Here is a 17,026-nt window from a genome sequence, read left to right as displayed (position 1 = left end):
AAGTTATAGTTTTATGCGTAAAAGTTAGCCTTGTTTTAGTAAAAGTTAGCCTTGTTTTAGTAAAAGTTATAGTTATATGCATAGAAGTTAGACTTGCTTTAGTAAAAGTTGGCCTTGTTTTAGTAAAAGTTATAGTATAATGCGTAAAAGTTAGGGTTTTATGATTAAAATTTCTGCTGATTTTTAATAATTGCAATAACAGAACCGGATCAAGATATTGTTGGAACGCTGATGGGTTATGCAGAAACAGTGGAGGAACTTCTAGGTTTCTACGAAAAACATGCTAGTGTAGTTGGATTTTCCATAAGGAAAGGAAACACGAGATTCAAAGTTGGGACAATAATCGTGCTTGAAAAGACATTTCTTTGTTCAGCAGTAGGAGTAACAAACAATGGAAAGAACAAAAAGAAAAAAGTGCATACAGTTGTTCTTGTTGTGCCCAAAAAAGAGAGAAAGCCAAGGCAAGTTCCAATCACAAGAACTCGATGTAGGGCATGCTTGAGGGTGAAAATGAATTCTGAAGGCAGATATGCGGTTGTTAATCACGTGATAATTCACAACCATGACTTAACTAGAAGTCAATGGCACTACTTTCATAGATCTGAAAGGCAAATAACGGAAGAGAAGGGGGAGGCAATTGAAACTATGCAAAAATCTGGTAAAAGTTACATTTTGATAGTTAAACTTACATTTTTAGTAGTAAAAATGTTATTATGTGTAAAATTTATTGTTTTGATACTCATGCTTGTGTTACTGCAATCACCTTTGAAGATGAAAAAAGTTGGAAATATAAAAGTCACACTCATCTCAGTTCAAGTTAAGCTTCTTAAAGTAAAAGTTAGGTTAGAAATGAATGAAGACAGTATTTAACTTTGACAACAATTTCCTTAACTTTAACCTACATAACTACAACTTTAACACATAAAACTACAAGGTGTGAAATAAAACAAATTGCCTTACAGACATTTGCTGAATAAAGGTAAAAATGTAAAAGTTAGACTTTTATCAGTTAAAGTTAAGTTATTAACAATTAAAGTCAGGTTTGAGATGAGGAATTTTGTCTTAACTTTAGAACATTTTCCATTACTTTGACATAAAGAACTAAAACTGTAAAAGAAAAAAAAGTTAAAGTTACCCTTTTTGTACAAAAAGTCAGGCCTGAAGAAGTAAATTTTGAGTAAAGTTAAATAAAACCTTTTGCCTAAAATTTTATTTTATTTACATTCTTTTATGCACAACTGATAGGTCTGTCATCCACGGCTTCTTTTAACTACATGGCAATTGAAGCTGGAGGTGAAGAAAATTTAGGGCACTTGAAGAAAGACCATCTAAATTACCGCACAAGTTAAAAATGAAGCAAATAGAAGGAGATGATGCACAAGAAGTAACCGACATAATGTATTTAGAGCTTGAAGGTGACCCAAACTTCTTTTTTAGATTTAGATTGGATGAAAAAGGAAAATTGTGGAGTTTGTTTTGAAGGGACTCTTTGATGAGGGAATACTATGGAATTTTTGGAGATATAGTGGCTTTTGACACAACGTATAGAACAAACAGGTATAACCTAATTTGTGTTCCAATAGTTGGAATAAACAACCACTGGAACAATTGCCTGTTTGGTTGTGCATTCACAGGAGATGAAAAGATTGAGTTGTTTGTGTGGCTTCTACAAACTTTCAAAAAGTCAATGGGGGAAAAAGTCCAATATCAATCTTTACAGATCAGGATGCAACAATGAACAATGTCATCAGTCAGGTAAAATCCAAGATATATTCTTAAAGTTTTAGTTTTATGTGCTAAAGTTATAATGTAATTACCAAAAGTTAGTTAAACTGGTAAAGACCTTTTCTTAATTTTTATTACAGTGTACTAAGTTTTATATTGATATTGCTAACTATTAACTTGAGGGGAACCTGAAATGTTAAAGTTATGCAGTTTTGAGTACAAAAATTAAAGTTTGCCTTTTTGTATTAAAAGTCAGGATTGATGTAGTAAAATTTAGGAAAACTTGAATAAAACATTTCACTTAAGATTGGGTTGTATATGCAGGTCTTTCCGGATGCAAGACACATATAATGTGTATGGCATTTGCATCAAATTGCTATTATAAGATTTGGGGCATTGAAACGAGATCCAACTTTTAAGAAGACATTCAACTATTTCTTGTATAAGTGTGTCACAATAGTTGAATTTGAAACCAATTGGAGATCAATGCTGCAAGCATATGAGTTGATAGGGGAAGAATGGTTTACAAATGTACGTATACGATTAGAGAGAAAAATGGTGCCCTACCCTAAGTAAAGACTTCTTTTCAGCTGGGATTTTGTCTTCACAACGAAGTGAAAGCACTAATCACGCCATCGGATTTAGAGAAAACAGAACAACAAGTTTAACTGATTTCTATAGATTTTTCAAAGGAACAATACATAGTTGGAGAAGTACAGAAAAACAATAAGCTGAATTCTCTTGTAGTAAATCAGTTGCATCATCGGCTTTACCACTATCTGGATTGCTAAAACATGCATCAGAAGTTTACACGTTGTCACTATTCAGAGACTTTGAGGAGGAATTTGGATATTCGATTGCAACAACAACAAAATTAATTTGGACACAAGATAAATATCAGAAGTTAAAGTTTCCATTTTTGAAAAAATTATAAAGTTAGTCTTTTTGTTGTAAAAGTTAGGTAAACTGAAATATAAAGTTTCTTAACTTACTTCACCAGGGCTAACTTTTATACATATTTTCCTAACTTTCCATCTTACTGAATATGAGAAGCTAAAGTTAACATTTTCGGGCCAAAAAGTTAAAGTTAGGTTTTTTGTTTTAAAAGTTATGTAACCTGAAAAATTAAGTTTTTTAACTTTAAGTACACCAGGGGTAACTTTTATATTGATTTTCCTTACTTTACAATATACTACTACTAATGCAGGTAATACTCAGTTCTATGTTGTGTCCATTGATGAAGAACCTTGGTCTGCACAGAGAGTAACATACATCCACGAGAGCCAGATAGTATCATGTACGTGTAAAAACTTTGAAGCTTCGGGATGGTTGTGCTACCACTACATTAGGATATTGCACCTTCATTCGGTTAACCGGATTCCAGAACAGTACATAAAAAAGAGGTGGAAAAAATCTGCCAAGTCATCAGTTTGGAACAAATTAGAAAATGAAAAGCCGGAAGAGGTCTAGTACACACTTTGGCGCCAAACCATGGCTAGGAAATACTACAACCCTATCTTGAAAAGCCAATCAAATGAGGAGACAAGAACCCTTATGGAGAATGGTTATGCCGCTAGTGTGTCTCTGGTTGATGAACTTCTAGAATCATTAAATCTTTTAAAAATGAAGGTGCTTCAACCACACAAACAAGTGCAACAGCAGCACCTGAAACAAGCACATCACGAGCACCGGAAACAAATACAGCACCAACAGGTAAAAGTTATTGTTTTTTTTTAATAAAAGTTAAGTTATTGACAGTTAAAGTTAGGTTGGAGATGAGGGAAGTCTGTCTTAACTTTTGAACAAATTTCATAACTTAAACATACAGAACTACAACTTTAAAACAAAAAACTACAATGTTTGAAATAAAAACAGATTGGAACTCATATTAGCTGAAAAAGGAAAATATGTAAAAGTTAGGGTTTTATAGGTAAAAGTTTGGGTTTTATAAGTAAAAGTTTGGGTTTTATAAGTAAAAGTTAAATGTTTATAGGTACTAATGCAACAACAGCAAGTGCTACAAGTGTACAATAAGCTGCAACAAGTTCTGAACCTGCAACAAACACAGCAACTGAACCTCCTATGGTGCTAGATCCTGCACGTTGCACAACAAAAGGAAGGAACAAAAGACAACGAGGACCGCTTGACAAAAAGAAGAAGGGGAAAACTGCAGCGCCTCCAACAGCTGACTTTGGAACAATAACTCCAAATTTGAGATCATTTTGATTCAATTAACGTTTCTTATCAAAAATAGAATTTATATTTTCATTTGAATCATAATAGTATTTGTGATAAGTTTACTAGACTTGAGAACTTAGTAAAAGTTTTTTTTTTACATTGAAAGTTCAAATATATGCATTAAAATTTAGTGAAGTATGATTTTTACCTCAAGTGTATTTTTTTTTATCTGTCTTTTGTGTAAAAATGTAAAAGTTGAGATTTATATACTTAAAGTTGACCTTTATGTAGTAAAAGTTAGGTAAACTAATATTAAAATTTCTTAACTATAACAACAAATGAGCTAACTTTAATTGCGATTTTCCTAACTTTTCACATATGGGAAACCTCAAAAGAAAGGTAGCTGTTTTAAGTACAATAAGTTAAAGTTATCGTTTTAATACTAAAAGTCAGGCTTGATGCAGTAAAAGTTGAGTTACATTTGCTTAACTTTTAGCATAAAATTGACAACTTTTAATATATGTTTCCTAACTTCTACTAAAAATCACCAAAAACCCCATGTTACTTAGACTGACTTGGGTACTAGTGTTGGACACGGGTACGTGTCCAAGTGTCTGACCTGGCTAAATTGTGAAAAATTTCCAGGATTTAAGTCGAAAATGAAGTTTTAGAGTGTTTGAACCCATGTCGAAGTGTCGAGGGTACGACACGGATACTTCATGTAAAATGAAGAGTTGGAGTAATATAGACAAAAACCAATATCATACTTAAAGTTGAGAGTTTTGTACTTAAAGTTAACCTTTTTGTAATAAAAGTTAGGTAAACTAATATTAAAATTTCTTAACTATAACAACAACAGGGCTACCTTTAATTGTGATATTCCTAACTTTTCACATATGGAAAAACTCAAAATAAAGGTATCTGTTAAAGTTATCGTTTTTATACTAAAAGTCAGGCTTGAGGCAGTAAACGTTGAGTCAAAATTGCTTAACTTTTAGCATAGAATCAAAAACTTTGAATTCATGTTTTCTACCTTCTACTGAACATCACCAAAAGCCAATATTATATCCCATACATACACAAAAAAAGGGATTATTGTACTTAAAGTTAACCTTTATATAATAAAAGTTAGGTAAACTAATATTAATTTTTCAAGCTGTAGGTTTCTTTGTCGTCCGTTTGACAAGAGCAAGTTTCTTCACTGCTAGTTCGTCATTTTGTGGGTCAGATGAAACATTTAAATTCCTCTTCAGATATTTGCTTGAAATAAAAGTCTTCAACGGTACTTTGTCGCCCTCTGCCTCATTGTCATTCTTCTCCAGTTGCTCTTTCTCTTTGTCATTCTTCTCCAGTTGCTCTTTCTCTTTGTCATTCTTCTCTGGTTGCTCATTCTCATTGGCATTCTTCTCAAGTTCCTTCTTTTTAGCAGCTTCTTTCTTCAACTTTTCACCCTTCTTCTGCTCTGCCAGTTTTTTCTTCCTCCTTAACAACACATCCGGAAGGACAACTGCTCGTTTGGGATTGAAATCAACAACATTCTTGAGAACTTCTGGTCGTTTGTCATTCATGTCTGATAGCACAAGTGTGGCACATATTTCAGCACGCATAACAATCCTTTTGCGGGGCTATATTGTTTGAAAAAAAAGGAATAGCATTATCAGCATCACTTTAAAGTTTCAAAAAAAAATTAGGCTTATTAAAGTTAAGCTAATTGCAGTAAAAGTTAGGAATTTTGACATAAAAGTTATGATTCTAAAAGTTAGGAATTAGGGTAAAAGTTATCATTCTAAAAGTAAAAGTTAGGAATTTTGACATTAAAGTTATGATTCGAAAAAATCTAACCTTTTTCAAATCAGGACAGCTACATTTGATCCCTTCAAATGTCAACATACTTATCATCGTATAAATTCCACAATCAAGGTCAGAACCTTTGGGATTCTTCCAATCAAACTCAACCTCCTCCATGGCGTACGTTCCAATATCACCTTCATGATTATGGCCTTTCTCATCAAGGAAACTACCCAGGAGATCACACTTAAAACAAAATTAAACACATTTAGTGGTTTACAACAGAAAAAAGTAAGTTGAACCGGAAATTCAACATTCTTAACTTGACAGGAAGAAATTACCAGAGTTGTTGAAAAATTTTCAAAGTCAATGATTTGAGCTTCATTATACACAAGATTGTCCACGTGTTGCATTGTTTTGTTTCTCAAATTCACCACTTTCTAATCACTAAGAAAAAATCAATCAAAATCAATAGGAAAAAGTGGCGTTCTCGAAAAACAGGAACAAAAACCTACAAAAATAAAAACATATTATGAAGTTAATAGTTACACAAAAACAAAACTTAGACTACTGAAAGTAAACTTTAACTTCAGAATCCTAAACTATATCTTCGGAAACCTTAACTTTAACTTCAGAATGCTAAACTTTAACTTCAGATGCCTAAACTTTAACTTTAGAATCCTAAACTTTAACTTCAGAAACCTTAACTTTAATTGTACAATCCTCAAATTTAACTTTAGAATCCTTAACTTTAACTTTAGAACCGATTAGAAGACACACATCAAATGAAGAAAGGTAAAATGTTAAAGTAACACCTTTAGCAGTTAAAGTTAAGCTTTTAAAATTAAAAGTTAGTTTTAAAGATATATATATATATATATATATATATATATATATATATATATATATATATATATATATATATTAACTTCATAATCAAAAACTTTAACTTCAAAAATCTTAACTTAACTTTAGAATCCTCAACTTTAACTTTAACTTTTTTTTTTTTAGAATCCTAAACTTTAACTTCAGAAACCTTAACTTTAACTTTATAATCCTCAACTTTAACTTTAGAATCCTTAACTTAAACTTTAGAATCCTTAATTAAATTTTGAGGTGATGCACAAGTAGTAACTGACCAGTTCAACACAGGTGATGTAAAAGCCAGTGTTGTGAATATCAGCCCACTCTTTCCAACAAACCAGAAGCTGATCCATAGCATCCGCGTTAGTTGAATCTTGACAAAGAAGTTCCAGAATTTCCTAAAAAAGAAAACAAACAAATTAGTACAACATAAACATTTCCTAACTTTTAATAAATATTTGATAACTTTACCTAAAAATACCTTAACTTTTACTGAACTAATACACAATTTTAAGAAACTCACACTTTGGCGGACACCAAAACAGAATTTGGAAGGAGGTGAGGCATTCCGCATTTCATTCGCATTTATCATTAACGCCCAACACTCAATAATGGATAGATAGATCTCTTGATCTTCAGCAAGTGACAACATATCCTCTTTTTGTATCATATGTACTGGATCAAACCAGACCAAAGTTTCCCTAAAAAAAATCAAAAATCAAAGTTATGCTTTATTAAGTTAAAGTTATGCTTTTTGTACTTAAAGTTAGGATTATGTATTAAACGTTAGCCTTCACTTGGTCAAAATTAAGTTACATTATATAAAACAATTAAAAGACTTACTCTGCATCCACTACGAAAGAATCATCCATAAGGCAATAATCAGCAACTTCTCGATACAATTCAAGCATACGTTTCATGTTCCTCTTGTAAAAACGCATGAAATTTCCGACAAGGAATGGTTCAACATTAACCTTACCACATGGAATTCCAACTTTAGCCTTGCCATTACAGAAAGAAGAGTGAATAATGGAATGATAACCGATGGTTGGATCGTAAACTTTTAATTCTTTTGAAGCAGTTTCATGACTTGGAAGAGGGGCAACACTTGGAAAAGGTGCAACCGGCTGCTCAGATAAGTTTGGTTGTACATCAACCTCCAGAGTTGGGTCTGTAGTAGAATAAATGATTTCTTATCATTTAATGTAAAAAGGTTAAAGTTTTTATTGATATTTCTAACTTTTCAATATATAGTAAACTGAAATATTAAAGTTAAAGTTGCACCTGCATTGGTCTGCTGAGTTGGATCAGCGATAGCATCAACAATAGGAGGTTCATCACACTATACAACAGTCTCGTTGACGATTTCGTTGACATTTAGTTGATGAAGAACTTCTTGAATATTTTCATTTGCACTAACAATTTGAGGTATAGCAGAAGGTATTGCATCACAAGCTACATTCTCCAAACCTCCAGGCATTGACTGAACTGAAAGTACAATTTCAGCTAATTCTTGCATCATGGCATAATACCTTGGATCCAAATCATCATCCGGCAGCGATGGAGATGAGCGGCGTTTCACTACTGATTTAGCTTCAAGTTGTTTCAAATGGAAATTTGAAACAATTCCCAAATTCCTCTTCATTCTCAAAAACTCCGCATGGATTTCCTTCAAGATTCAGGAAAAGTTAGACTTTTTGAATTAAAAGTTAGACTACTGAAAGTAAAAATTTTGTTTGAAAAGGTTCATGATTTCTACTTCAGAAACCTTAACTTTAACTTTAGAAACCTTAACTTTAACTTCAAAATCATTAGCTTTAACTTTAGAATCCTTAACTTTAACTTCAAAATCCTTAACTTTAACTTCAAAATCCTCAACTTTAAGTTCAGAGTCCTTAACTTTAACTTCAGAATCCTTGACTTTAACTTTTGAATCCTTAACTTTAACTTTAGAATCCTTAACTTTAACTTTAGAATCCTTAACTTTAACTTTAGAATCCTTAACTTTAACTTCAAAATCCTTAACTTTAACTTCAAAATCCTCAACTTTAACTTCAGAGTCCTTAACTTTAACTTTAGAATCCTTAACTTTAACAACAAATTACAAAACTACAATAAAAAATTTCAAATAGCTATAAAAATGTTGAGAAGAAACTTACATAAGATGCAATTGATTGAATTACTGAATTTGACAATTGACCATCAGGAATGATGAACCGTATATGGTTCTCATCATCATTGGCAGCATCAATATCGCATGTTCTAGCTTTATCCCTAGCACAAATCTTGGCAAAAACCATCTTCAAAACCCAACTTTTGACAAACAGGGTAGGTAACAATATTTAATATACCATTACCAAAGCAATGAATCCTTTTCCAAAACAAGCCTTTCGTAGATTTTGGTACCAGACCAATGCTTCATCAACGGAAGACTACAACTCTATGCAATGCCCCTAAATGGAAGGCGATGAAAATAGACAACTTGTAAAACCCATAAACAACCACCAACGTTACCCTGGCAGCCTGAAGTTTTATACTTCCTAATAGCTCGACAAAGTCTCTCATGGACATATCCACACCAATCAAGATTCTTTATTTCATCTACATCCTCAAGAACTTTAACTAAACCAAATCAGCAGTCCTATTAGCTACAGGAGCTAAGAAAACAGAGAATGCAAACATCACAAATATTCGCTTGAACATTTCTCCACCATCCACTAATTCACCCATCTTAATCTCCAACTGACGCAGTGGAATGGTTGCATTTTTTTTTAACTTGAAAGTATTCTCTCCACTGATTTTTCAAACCTACATCCTTAGTCCTAGTGCTGCTATCTACAACAGTGTTGTGAGAATGTAATGGGAGAAGAAACACATCATGCACATCAGATGAAGTAAATATGAATTCCTTTCCAGCCTCTATTTTAAATAAACAACTAACCGGATCAAAATGATCAATCAACCAGGGAAATAATGTTATATCTAACTTAGAAGTTTGTTTAGGTAACGATAACAACCACCCGAATCCAATTTCTAAAACAGCCTTAATTTGATTTGTAGTGATTTTTTGCATGACAGTTGACAAATCATTTGGTCTACACTGGGTAGTCATGTTTGAAGTACTGCAACCCCCATCCAAGCTGAAAAAAAGTTAAACAGGTAAAAGTTAGACGTTTAGCAGTTAAAGTTTGGTTATTAACAGTAAAAGTTAGGTTTCAGATGATGGAAGACTTTCTTAATATTTACAACAAATACCATAACTTTAACCTACATAACTACAACTTTAATATTAAAAAGGGAAAGTTGATTTTTAGCAGTTAAAGTTAGATGAAAAAAGTCAAAAAAGTAAAAGTTAGACTTTTAGCAGTTAAAGTTAAGTTATTAACTATTAAATTCAGGTTTAAGATTATGAATTCTATCTTAACTTTATATCATTTCCCATAACTTTAAGGTACACAAATACAACTTTAACACATAAAAGGTCAATTTGGGAAATAAATTAAATTGTAAAACTCACATCTGGACATCATTATCAGATTCAACAGGAACATCAGCATCCACCTCAGCCTTAATCCTTGCCTTCTTCCCTTTGGCTTTTATTTCAAGCATCTCAGCCTTGACCTTTACTTTCTTCTCCATGACTCCCAGCTTCTTCTTTCCTTTGCCTACCGGTTTAATATTAGCCTCATCAGCCTCATCATCCTCATCACCATTAACATCCTCATCCTCATCATCTACATAAGCATCATCTTCATCATCATCATCATCATATACATATTCATTTGAATCTGGATAATGTATCTCCTCATCTTCTGGTAAAATCTCCCTCTTATTAGCAGTTTTAGTTCTCGGCGTGATTCAATGATGTCAAAAATCACTGAAAAAGTTAAAATCACATTAGATGAAAATTTTGGAAATATAAAAGTAATACTTTTAGCTGTTAAAGTTCAGTTATTAATAGAAAAGGTTATGTCTTAGATGATTGAAAACTATCTTAACTTTTAGGGCAATTTCCATAACTTTATTATAAAAAACTAAAAATTTAACAAGGCAAAGTACAACGGTGAAATGAAACAGACTGAAAGATTCAATTTAGTTGAAGAAAGGTAAAAACGTGAAAGTTAGACTTCTACCAATTAAAGTTCAGTTACTCACATTTAAAGTTAAGTTAAATGAAATGAAGTTAAGTTACACTCTCTAACTGAGTCTTGGCTTCTACTAAACCAACATCAAGTATTTCTCAAGTGGATATGAAATCAAAAAACCTAAACGATACAGATTCAAGTATTCAACATATCATGCTTGCAACTTTGAATACAATGTTCTTCACTATTAGGTGAATAACCTTAACTTATTAACAGATTTATAAACTTTAACAACAATCAGATTTATAAACTTTATAAAATAGAAATTGAAGCACAAAATTGAAAAATATGCTAAGAAGCTATCTGTGCAAAGGAACAAAATCGCAGTAAAAACAAACGATCGATGAAACCTAAAAACCGCAATAAATCGATAAAAACCTATATCAAAACACACAAAAACAAAACCGAAACCACACAAACAAAAAAAAACAGAATCTCAACATAATTCGAAGAATAATTCAAGTAGAACAACTAAAATAAAAGAACCTAATTATCAAAAATACGAAAAACAAAGAGAATAGGAAGAAAACTAACATTGATGAACAGTCGAGGTAAATGTAGCCAAATCGCGAAGAAATTGCAGACGAAATCGCAAATAAATTGCAGAAGAAATTGCGGTTGAAATGCCTAAGAATAATCGCAGAAGAGAGAGAGAAGAGAGAAAAGAGAGAAGCAGGGAAAACAGTTAGAAGAGAGAGAAAGAAGTGCAGAAACCCCCAATTCGAAAGAAAAAAAATTAAAGGACTCACACGTGCCAATTATGCGGGTTGCCTAATATGGGCTTGGTGTACAATAATTTATTGTACACCCATTGTAAACAATATTTTGTGAAGTTAATTATGGTGGTTAAAAAAAAGGTTAAGTTCTTAAGTTAAAAATGTAATAGTCTCTCCGTATTTAATTAAATAACTAGTGGTTTGGCCGGGCGATGCCCCGAGTTACTACTTTGAACACATACATTGTCGTGTGCATTATGAAAAAGTTGGTGTATATTATATACTTGGATGTTCCAACTTATATGTGTTTATGTGCAATAAATATCATATCTAATAGGTAGCTAAGATGGTGAGATATCAACTTTGTGTGTGTGAAAGGTCCCAAGTTCGAATCTTACTGGAACAAATTTTTGGTGTATGTTATACATTGTACATATTCTTTGCTAAGGAGATGATGTGGCATGTTCTAACGATAAGAGAGTCCTACGTAACACGTATACATTATTAGAGACGCATTTTAATATTAGTATAGATACACTTTTTATAATCGGTCGTATTTAATTAAAGGATACACTTTCCTTTTTTTGTTGTGTATCGTTAATCGACGTCCGCGCACACTAAAATCACCCTCGTTTTTAAAGTGAAAGTACATTTTTGCCCTTCTAAACATCAACCCCACCTCCCATCCTTTTCCTCCCTCCCTCGTCTCCCACAGACTTTCCGACAACCACCATCGCCTTCTTCTTCCCTTCACCTTCCTCCCATCAACGGAAAATTTCCTTGAGAGAAATCAAGAGGATTGTCCTTAGGTTCGAAGAGAACAATAGATTTGTCCTCATTGTCTGAATTTCAGGTATAGACTCCAACTCCTCAATCACCAAAAACTTCAATTAGAGATGGTGCTTTGCGGCATTGATGACTCGCACATCGCCTGATAATCCACTTCCTCTTCAATTATCGGTGGCAACTCATCGCCCTAATCAATCCCACACTGGCACACTCCAACATCATAAACTAAAAGCAAGAAATTAACCGTTTGTTCGAGTAAAGTAAATGATAGTATCCTAAAATAAACGATCCAACTAACCACAATCACCATCAAACCTTAACTTCATTTTTTATTTGTCTTATTTACCTCAATTGAATAATAACCTACTTAAAATGTTCATCACTACTAGTTGCATCACCATTTGAATCTTGCTCCGAGCCGCTAATGGCGGGCGGCAACCTCTTTTTAAAAAAAAATAGTCAATGATTAGCAATATCCTCACAAGGGCATCTCCGCTTGTAATTAGTCAATTTGTTTTTGAGGCTGAAAGTCCGCTAGCAAGAGTAATATGTTCACGTAATTGTAGTAAGATTCTCACGTAATTATAGCCTTAACTCATATAATTATGGCTACGATTGCTCATGTAATATCTTGTACATAAGTCAATTATTCTAATGAAATAATCAAGGGATGTTTATTACTATAATCGTAATATATTTTTCGTTCTTAATACTTTATTAATTGTGTGATTAAGGTTGATGACCCGAAACATGACAAATTGCAATATATTGGTTGTTTTTGTTGTTACTGTAATAGTTTCTTTTTGCTTTTACTAGATTATGTATTTTTGTGGTTGGTGGTGGGTGGTCGGAGCTTGGTCGAAAATACAGAGGTGGAAAGGTGAAGCTTGGGAAAGGTGAAGATGGAGGGGATCTGATTTTCTTTCAAAGGGCAATAACGTCTTTTCACCATAGACAAGTGGGCGTTTTTGGCGAATGCGGACGTCGATTAAAAATCCACTTTTTTTTTTTGCTATCATGGTTCTCACTTCCAATTATATTAATATTTATCTCCTTCTTGTGGTACCTACACTTACTTACATCATATTTTTACTACTCCCACCATCCCATATTAGTTGTTACACTTTTCTTTTTCGGCCGTCCCAGATTAGTTGTTACACTTCTAAATTAGGAATGACCCCACAATTATTACATTGTCTCTCTCTTCCCACTAATTTTTTTTTGTCCCCATACCCTCTCTCATTCAATTAAAAAAATACCCCACTAACTTTATCACAACTACTTTTTGAACAAATTAACAATTGATAACCAAACAACCACTTATTACCTAAAACTTTGTGCAAAGGTAAGTGTAACAATTAATCTGGGACGGAGGGAGTACAATAAATAAGTCACACACTCTCCCACTTTCATCATATTTTAATAAATTCAACTCACTATCCTAAAAGTATATGTCGGTCAAAATAACATTTAATTTTTGCAAAAGTACAAATCTAATTAATTATTTGTATTCTTACTCCTCCAATTTCCCCCTCTTGAACATACATCATTGGAAACTATCAACACCACATTAATTTATATTTCCTTTATCAATTAATGGAGTTTTTCCCAAGGTTGTCAGGAACGGGATCCTACCTTGGATCGATGAAAGGGGTAGGATCGGATCGGTAGATTCGTATCATGATCGCAAGATCCTACTAAATAGTAAATATAATGTTTATATTATTAAAATGTAATGTAAAATTATGTGTACAAGTAAGCCTAATACTTAAAGATCATTTTTTACTCACATCAGATCAAATACTTGTGTAGATTCAAGTGCAATTAATAAGATGTGCGCAAGGTTGTTGAAATTAAGATTTTAGTTATGATCTACTTCAAATCTTAATTGATAAAATTTTATGAATTTCTTTACTTTTTAGTAAAAATTATACTATTTTTTTATAACTAATTTATTGATAGAAAAGTATGATATTTTTAATGATATGTGATTATGAACAATTTAGTAATAAAAAAATATTTTGTTATCTTGAAATATTATATGTTGGATGGGATCGTTGGATCAGATCGTAGAATCGTAGGATTGTATGAAGATCCTACCAAATAATTTTTTTTATCGAGGTAGGATAAAAAGATCCTACACACATTAAGATCCTACCTAAGATCCAGAAAAGTGACGTGTTTTTGGATCGTAGGGTCGTAGGATCGTAAGATCCAAATCTGGAGTTTAACAACCATGGTTCTTCCATTAGTGATAATTTGATCATAAAATGTTAAGTAATACACATAATTTAACATAGAAACCCAAAAAAACCAAAGCGTTCCCGTGAATGTTTTAACATTGACCTGTAAAATGGGTTGTGTAAGGGCGGGTCGGACCTAAACTTAAATGAAATAGGTTGGTTCGGGTCATAAACAAGTCATATTCACTCAGGTCAAGTCATTGCTCATTTAGCATAACCCAACCCGGTCCGACCCATTTTTTTGAAAAAAGAAAATGAGTATATGAGTCACAACCTAAAAATACTTCGTACTATGTATCAATCTATCATACTTCCCATTACATGTCACCCCTTTAAAAAACATCCTCATTCGAAACAATGGTAGAACGTCATTTTACTTTCAATCTATTTAGAAATCATGCAAAAAGTTTTCTCCCCTTATGTGATTAACGTAAAAACATTGCAAAGTAAACATAAAAATTAAAAAAAAAAAAAAAAAAAAAAACAAATTCAAACAAGCATAACAAATCAAAATCAACAAAAAACAATAATAACAGCATTAATATCAAATCGCAAAATTGACCAATTTCAATCATTAATCTCACAAAAAATCATAAAATAAAAAAATACCCATTAACTCAAATCTAAAGACGGACAAAATAAACCAACAAAACCACATTCAGAGCGTTTTGACTGAAGCGTCATTAGAAGATGATGATCCTAGCTTGTGGGCATATAAAGCACCAGATATTCGTAAGCCTAAGTGTTGCTACTAGAACTCTTGACAGGAAAACCACATTCAGAGCATCCATATCTGACTCCAAACGACGTAGTACACTTGGTAAGATCTGCAAGAGATGTTGCAGATGGTGGTAGTGACGAGAATAGGCTTGTGATGCTTCTTGAGGTAGCCATAGCATGTAGTGTCGCATCCCCGGAGTAGAGGCCTACATGTGGAAAGTTTTGAAAATGTTGTAGGAAATCAAGGAGGTCGCACCGATGGAAAAAGATAATGAACCACACTCTGGTGAAGGTATGAAATCACGTCAATAAAAAAAAAACACAGAAAACAAAATGTAGCACATGCATAAACTCCAGAGCAGACAAGCTTGAGGTGAAATGCAGACTCTCAATCAATGGCCTAACATATACTGAAACAGCCTATGTAGGATTAAACCTACATCATGTGCAAAAGCACATAACTCCACCAATTGAGGTAACAGGCTTTATTATTTGAAACTCATTTTCACAGCATATTTTACACCCAAATCCCCAATTCTCAAAACCATGTCCCCTTTTTTTATGAAGTGATCATTTTTATGCATAGCAACCTTAAACAAAATAAACACCAGTTTCTGATATAGTAACCATTTTTTGAATCATTGTAGCCTTATTCTACCTAAAGTAATAACTCAAGTTATGCATTGATAATGAGGAAACATGATCCTGTTACAGTAGCTTATAGCAACACTTCCACACACAGACACACAACAATTGCACAAGCCCAACTACACTCCAAAGATAGCAGACACGCATATACTTACTCTACTAGACCATTAATGATGGAATAGTAACCTGTATTATTACAACAATTACAATTTCCTCAATTCTACACATGAAGACTTAAAAATGGTAGCATAGTGACCTTTAAATTGTGAATGTTGATTACTAGCATCTTATCAAACAATACACCGCAAAAATCAGCACAAAATGCATAAAAACCCTAATTTTGAAAATTAGTAAAATCAAACCCTAATTCGTGGCCACAAAACATCAAATTGTGAAGGCTGACGACGACTAGCTCTTATTAGGGCTACAAATCGAAAAAATCAGCACAAAATGCTTTGAAACCCTAATTTTTAAATTAGTAAAATCAAACCCTAATTCGTGGCCACAAAAATTCAAATCAAGCACAAACTTTTAAAAAAAAACCTTTAGCATAATCAACAAAAACATCAATGCGCGAAAATATAAACACAAAAATACATGAAACAACAAAAAACATGTGCGTAACTTGAGGTAAAATTAGTGAACTGAAGTTAAATGAATTACGAAATAAATTGAAGAAGAAAAACAAACCTGATTGTTCGTTGTTAGTAGGTGAATTGCGGAGGCCTCTTCGACCTCCAACCGAAGTAACTCCCTTAGTTTTTTGCGGCATTGCTAGTGGAGGAGAGAGAAATTGAACATTGAAATATAGGAGAGAAATTGACGAAGCTCGAGAGAGAGATATATGTGGATGAGGAGAGAGAAGAAGAAGAAGACGGAGAGAATGAGGAGAGAGAAAGTACTAGTGAATGAGGGGCTAAATTTCATTTGGGCTTCTTTTTCTCATTTTTATTCATACGTGTGAATAGAAAGGGTAAGAGGAAAACCTTCCTCTTTTGGGCTTGGTCCAAAATAATTATCGGTGGACCAGGTTCATTTAAGAAAAAATCCATTCATTGTGCCAAGTGGTTATTTTAATCAATTAAATTCATTAGAATATTTAATTTCTCATACTTTCCCATTAGAAGATTAATCTTATCACACTTTCCCAATGCCAGATTTTGGATAAAAGTGAAAACATTATAAATAAACGTAATTTGCATGGTTTAAA

Source organism: Spinacia oleracea, chromosome 5 (genome assembly GCF_020520425.1).
Source record: "Spinacia oleracea cultivar Varoflay chromosome 5, BTI_SOV_V1, whole genome shotgun sequence".
NCBI classification, from domain to species: Eukaryota; Viridiplantae; Streptophyta; class Magnoliopsida; order Caryophyllales; family Amaranthaceae; genus Spinacia; species Spinacia oleracea.
This window is presented reverse-complemented; position numbering follows the sequence as displayed.